The sequence below is a fragment of the Urocitellus parryii genome, chromosome 8 (genome assembly GCF_045843805.1).
Source record: "Urocitellus parryii isolate mUroPar1 chromosome 8, mUroPar1.hap1, whole genome shotgun sequence".
Classification (NCBI taxonomy): Eukaryota; Metazoa; Chordata; class Mammalia; order Rodentia; family Sciuridae; genus Urocitellus; species Urocitellus parryii.
Genome location: NC_135538.1, coordinates 153,937,109 through 153,943,657, shown reverse-complemented (window position 1 = coordinate 153,943,657; position 6,549 = coordinate 153,937,109). Strand labels below are relative to the sequence as shown.

Genomic DNA, 6,549 nt, shown 5'->3' with positions numbered 1-6,549 from the left:
TGGATGTATGTGCCTGTGCCTGCCTGGCTCTGAAACCACAGACAATGCTGATACGGTCACCCAGTTCTCTTCCCTGTCTGCAAATTTCTGTCCTTACAGGGACCCAGACATGGGATGTGGAGCCCACCTGGGTCCAGTGTGACCTGATCCTGATCACATCTGCCACGACCCTCTTTGCAAATAAGGTCATACCCACAGGTACCAGGGCCCAGATATCAACATGTCTTTTTGAGGGGTCATATTTCAACCTATACCAAGCCTCTTGCAGTTCCATACGAATTCTAAAAATTTCAAAGAAGTTTAGGTCTTTAACTTTCCAGCAATGGTTTGTAGTTTTCCGTGAACAAGTCTTTTACCTCCTTGCTTAATTTTTTTCCTGGGTAGTTTATACCTTTGGATTCTGTGGTAAATGGAATTGTTTCTATCTTAATCTGTTCAGACTGCTGTATCAAGATACCATAGGCTGGCGGCATAGAAACAACAGAAATTGTTTCTCACCGTTCTGGAGAATGGGAAGTTCAGTGTCCACCTGTGCCAGAGATGGACCTGTCAAGGGTGCCTTCCTGGTGTCTTCCTGGTCCTGGGATGCAGCTTCCCACTGCATCACCACAGACAGGGAAGGTGAGGGTCTGCCTGTGGCTCTTTCTGCAGGCCCTTAAACAAGGGTTCCTCTCTGTGGTCTAATCACCTCCCAGCACTATCACCTTCGGGAATGGAATTTCAGTGTAAACTGGGGGACACACACGTTCAATCCACTTCAACTTTATTTTTTGGATTGCTCATTCCAAGTGTCAAAACACAACTGTCTGTGTGTGTATGTGAATCCAGTTCTCTGCAACTTTGCTGAATTCACTTACAAGCCCAGCTATGTGTGTTCCTGGGGTTTCCTAGGTATAGGACCAGCCATCTGTGAGTAGGAGTGGTGCCTACTGGATACCTTCTGTTATGCCTTCTTACTCATTACTCTGGCTGGGGCTTCTAGTATGCTGAAGAGCCCTGGGGAGAGAGAGTCCTTGGTCCTGATATCGGGAGGAAGACTTCCATATTTCCACAGCTGACTGTGAAGAATGGTAAGTCTGACTGTGGGTTTTCCATAAATGTCCTTATTCAGGTTGAGAAAGTTCCTTTCTATCCCTAGCATTCCAAGTGGTTTATTTTTTATTCATGAAAGAGTGCTTGATTTTATAAAATGCTTTTCTGTGTCAATTTCCTGGGTTTTTCTTCTTTCTGTTAATGTGATTGGTTAAATTTTTCACGTTGAAGCACCTATATTCCTGAGTTAAATTTCGCTTGTCATGATAGACAATTTTTTTTGGTTCATTAATAGTTTCCTGTGGGTTTTTGCATCTTATATACATAAGGCATGTTTGTCTGAATCATTTCTAGCTTTGATTCCAGGGTACTACGATTCTCAGAAATGAGCCATGTCTACTCTTCAGAGGACTGTTTGTTTGTTTGTTTTAGTACTGGGGGTTGAACCCAGGGGTGCTTTGCCATTTAGCTATAGCCCCATCCCTTTTTATTTTTAGACAGGGTCTTGCTAAGTTACAGAGGCTGGTCTTAAACTTCCATATTCCTTTTTTTTTTTTTTTTTTTTTTTAAAGAGAGAGTGAGAGAGGAGAGAGAGAGAGAGAGAGAGAGAGAGAGAGAGAGAGAGAGAGAGAGAAATTTATTTATTTATTTTTTTAGTTCTCGGCGGACACAACATCTTTGTTGGTATGTGGTGCTGAGGATCGAACCCTGGTCGCACGCATGCCAGGCGAGCGCGCTACCTCTTGAGCCACATCCCCAGCCCGAAACTTCCATATTCCTGCCTCAGCCTCCTGAGTGGTTGGGGTTACAGGTATGCACCACTATACCCTAAGTACTGGTCTTAAATCTTCTTTTGAAATTTGGTAGGAGTCACTGGTGAAGTCCTCTGGTCCTGGAAACTGTCAGGAGGCCTTGGCTCACTGATTCCATCTTTTTACTTGCTACAGATTTCTTCTGATTTTCTCTTTCTTGAGTCAGTTTCAGTAATTTGTGTGTTTCTAGAAATCAGTTCAGTTTATCTAGGTCATCTAATTTGTTGGCATACAATTTGTTCAATATTCTTTTACATTCCATTTTCTTTAGTAAGCTTAATAGTGATGTTCCAACTCTTATTTCTGAATCTTGTTATTTTCTCCTTCATTGATCTAGTAAAGTCAAAGAACAAATCTTTGGTTTTCTCTATGCATTTGCTTTTCCATTCTCCATTCTGCTTAGCTCGAACTTTTCTGTCTCCTTCCTTCTGCTGAGTTGGAGTTTAGTTGGCTCCTCTGCAGACTGGAACCTTTCTTCTTATCATTTGGATTTGAAGAAATAAGGGTGACACACTTGAATCTCCCTAGTGAATCCTGGACTGCTCTTCTCCGTGTAAGAGTTTCTGATCAATTTGTGTCACCTTTTAAGAATGCAGCTGGTAAATACAATTCAAAAAGCACCCTCCAGTCCAGATTGTCACCAACAGCAAGGTAGCCAGCCGTTGGCAACGCGCCACAGAGACCTCTGCCCTGCAGGTCACACCTCAGCCTTAGCACTGGGTGTTCTTCAGAAGTCTAGGTCAAGCCCGCATTGGGTGTAAAGGAGCTTCTGCTCAGGAGGAATCGTCTAAGGGAGTCAGGCGTGTCCGGCAGGTGTCAGGTCTGGTTTTAAAGCAGCCTAGACGGCACAGTAAGAAACACAAGTGCGTTCGTGGTAGGCAGGAAGCAGGTCCCCACCAAGGACCTCCCTTTAGGGCTCGTTTCGCTACCTCCTTAAGGGAAGCATCTGACCTTGGCGAGGCTTCCCACTCCCAGGGTCAGGGCTAGGGACACCTCGGCGAGGAGCCGGAGGCTGTGGAGAGGACACTCCTCAGTGCCGTCTCCTCGCCCCAGCTCGCCCCAGTGGACACACGACCCGACTCCGTAGGTCCGCGCGACCCGCTTCCGCACAGCAGCCCTGGCCGCGCGCCGGGCTCGGCCTCCACCCGCCGCTGGCCCTGTCCCCGCTGCCCACGCGACGTCGAGGTCCGGGCGCCCGCGCGGCAGGCAGGGCAGTGGCGCTTTTGCTCGCCACGACGCCCTTGACTTTAGTGACTCTCGGGAGTTGGTTCTTGGTAGTTGAGTAGGAGTCCATCGCGAACAGGCCGCAGTGTGGGGGTGAGGAGGCACCGCTGGGGTGGCGTGAGCGCCTGCGCGGCGGGGCACCGACGGGGGTCCCGCCAGGACACGGCGGGAGACGCTGGTGCCTCCACACTCGCCCTCTGCAGGACGGGTCCCCCCTGCCCTCTGGGGAAGAAGTAACGTTGGTTTCCCCACCTTTTCTTGCAGTGCCGGCCCTTGTCACTCACGTCAAAGGAAAGGCCGATGGCTCCCTTCGCTGCGGAGCAGCTGGCGGACTCAGCACTGACCTCCAGCGAGTCCCGCGAAGAGAATGCGCGCTCATCCTCAGCGTGTCCTAGTTCTGTGTTTTCTTCACATTCAAAAGAAAAACACTTTTTACTTCTGCACAACGTCCGTGTGACACTTTTACTCGGTGAACGCCTCCCTGCCGCTCCTTTATTCAAGTCCATGCATTTGTGAAACTTGGATCAAATCCACGGGACTGCCTGGAAAGCCTGTCGCCGCAGCACTCCTGGTTGCAAAAATCACGAAGACGCTGTTTTTATCTCCACATAGGTGCACCACATCGGTGGGACTTTATGGGGGAAAACGGAGGCAAAAATTAAATATGAAGTGGTAGAAGACGGGAAGCATTAACCTTTTTAAAGTTTATTTGTCTGGATTCCAAGGGGAGACATAAAATGAGAGAAGAAAGGAAGTTGTAGTGAGATTTTTGTGAAACAAAATTTTAAGAAAAAATTAGTTAAAGCACTCTGCAGTGAGTCCTTAACAGTCAGAAGATATGAATTCTTCTAAATAACACGAACCCAGAATTTATAGGAAACCATACACACACACACACACAGAACTGAAATGGAAAGATGGAAATAAAGCCATGAGGGGAAGGTGCTTTTCCCTTTCCTGGGCAGCTTTGAAGACGCTCTTATCTGGAGGCATTCCAGACCGACAGCCGGTGGCCCCAAGCACTGTGACTAGATGTAAATGTCCAGCTGTGGGAGACTGGCCGCACACCTGCAGTACCCAGTGGAGGACCGAGGGGCAGAATGAACCAGGAAGGAAAGCTGTCTGATAACAACATGCAGCAACATCCAGGGGACTGTTTCAAGGGAGGAAGCAAAGTACAACAGAGCACATGTGGATCTCACCTTGTTGTGTACAAGAAAGGAGTGAAGCAGAAGATACTCATACCCAGGACTCGTCAGAAAGAAACAAAGCCAGTCACCTACAAGGGCCGTGTATGGGGAGATCAGGGAGCAAGAGATGGCTCTGATTATGTCTATCTTGGTATGGGAAGGACAGAAACAAACCAACAAAACAACAACAACAACAACAAAACCCTTAAACTAGAGGCAAAGCAAAATAATTGGACTTCACTGGATTTCAAGGGAATAATAAATATCATACTGGAGGACAAAAAGAGCCAAACCAGTCTGTATTACTTTTTAACACAGAGTCTGGACCAGGGTGAAAATTACAAAGAAATCTTGAACTCTTCCAGTTGTTGTTTTTTCCCTGTTGTCATGCAGGTGAAACGATTTTGAAAGTACTTTAGGTGTTTCAGGTGTACCATATGACAGTGAGCATGTTGATATCACTTGGTGTGTTCTCATTGTGGAGAAGGACACACCAAGGGGAGGGAGAAAGGACTTCTTGGGCATGAGTAGACCTGAAGCTGATATTGTGACTCGTGATTATCAAAATATGCATGTGTATATACACTTGTCTGTACACACCTGTGTGCGTGTGGTATGTGTGTCTGTACATACATGGATTTCCTAGAATTTTTTTTGCTAAAGGGTCCTAAAAGCAAGACATCTCAGAAGCAGTAAACTAGCTGGGCCCTGGATATGGTGGCTCACTCAAAGTTTCCCTCTGGGGAACAAAGAGGGACTTGTTATGCCACAAATTCAGAGCACCTAAAGATCACAGGGGCACAATGTGCTAGGGACATAGTCACAGACTGAGGGGCTCTGGCCAACCAACTCTGGAATTAATTTGAGTAATTAAAGACAACAATGAATTGCAGATCACTGAAAAATAGGATTTCAAAAGCTCACACTAATAATACACACACACATAGATGGAGGTTGGTAGAGGGCTCTTATAAGCGAATGCTGAAGAAGTCCAGACTGCTAAATGTGAAGGGAATGTTGGGATGAAGAACCATGGGTTTGGAACCATTGTAGTAAATATGGTTCAGGTAGGACTTATAGATGCCAAGTCTGAAGGAAATTTTCAAGGGAGCAAGCTGTTTGCATTGTCTTAGTGTGTCTCCCTTGCATTGCCTTAGTCACAATGAAAAGAATATCAGCCTGACTGCACAACCAGAATCAACCCAGTAACGAAGGGTGATGGACACAGAAGTCTCCAGTCTCCAGACAGTGTTCCAGGGACGCCTGCTGCTTACATGGTGTACTGCGTAGATGAGTCCAACAGGAGAAAATCCCAAACCCCAAATGAGCAGTGCACAAGGGACTAGCAGTCCAACGCCTTAACCACTTGGCCACCTCCTGTCGTCTGTGGATTCTTCTTTCAGGCCTGCATTTTGATCCCAGTGCTCTGCATATCGTTGCCTGGAAGACTCTTCATAAAAGTTCTTTTCTCCCTCCTCCCCAGGGCTTCTCATATTTCAATTTTGATTTTATTCTATTTTTTAAATGTGTCCTTCAAAAATGTCAGGGTCATAAAATACTCATTGGTATTTATGTGGACAGGTTAAAGGGCACTAAAAGGCTGTGGAGGTTACCTGGTCCTAACTCAATCCTGCACTAAAGTGGGGGTGCTGTAAAGCACATTACAGATCAACTGATAGAAGTGGAATACAGGCAAAAAAATTTTAAAACTACCACACACACCCTATTAACAGTGGTTGCATAAGAGTGTCTTTGCTTTCAGAAAATTCCCTCTTAAACATTTGAAGAGCAAAGGGCCACAATACTTAGAACTTACACTTAAATGTTCTGGAAAATGGGGTTGGGGGAGTAGCTCAGTGGTAGAGCACTTGCAGAGCTGCCTGCAGACTGAGTTCCATCCCCAGCATCAAAATCAAACCAATTCAAGCCAAAAAAGCACATGGTGGTCCCACATTGCTTGTTTTTACACATTTTCCATGTTTGAAAGTACTTTAAAACAAAACACAACAACATGGTATAATGAACACTCCAGTGGTCATCAAGACATTGAGTGATACCTGATTCTATGGCCAACTAATATTTTGAATCACATTTGGACTGGAGATCTCAAAGCACTTCGCTGGGACAGTAAGTATGAAGGGTGCAAATCTTGATCTGCTCCTGCCCAACTCAGAGGCATAGTGGAACAGAAGAAAACTGCAGCCAGACCCGACGAGGGTGGGACTCGAACCCACGCGTGCAGAGCACAATGGATTAGCAGTCCATCGCCTTAACCACTCGGCCACCTCGTC

The 6,549-nt window shown here is 46.2% G+C and overlaps 1 non-coding gene across 1 annotated transcript; it reads right to left on the bottom strand.

Moving 5' to 3' along the window:
* Positions 1 to 6,467: 6,467 nt before the first annotated feature.
* Trnas-gcu (transfer RNA serine (anticodon GCU)) lies at positions 6,468 to 6,549 on the bottom strand. Its single transcript has one exon. It is a non-coding gene; the product is annotated as a tRNA-Ser (tRNA).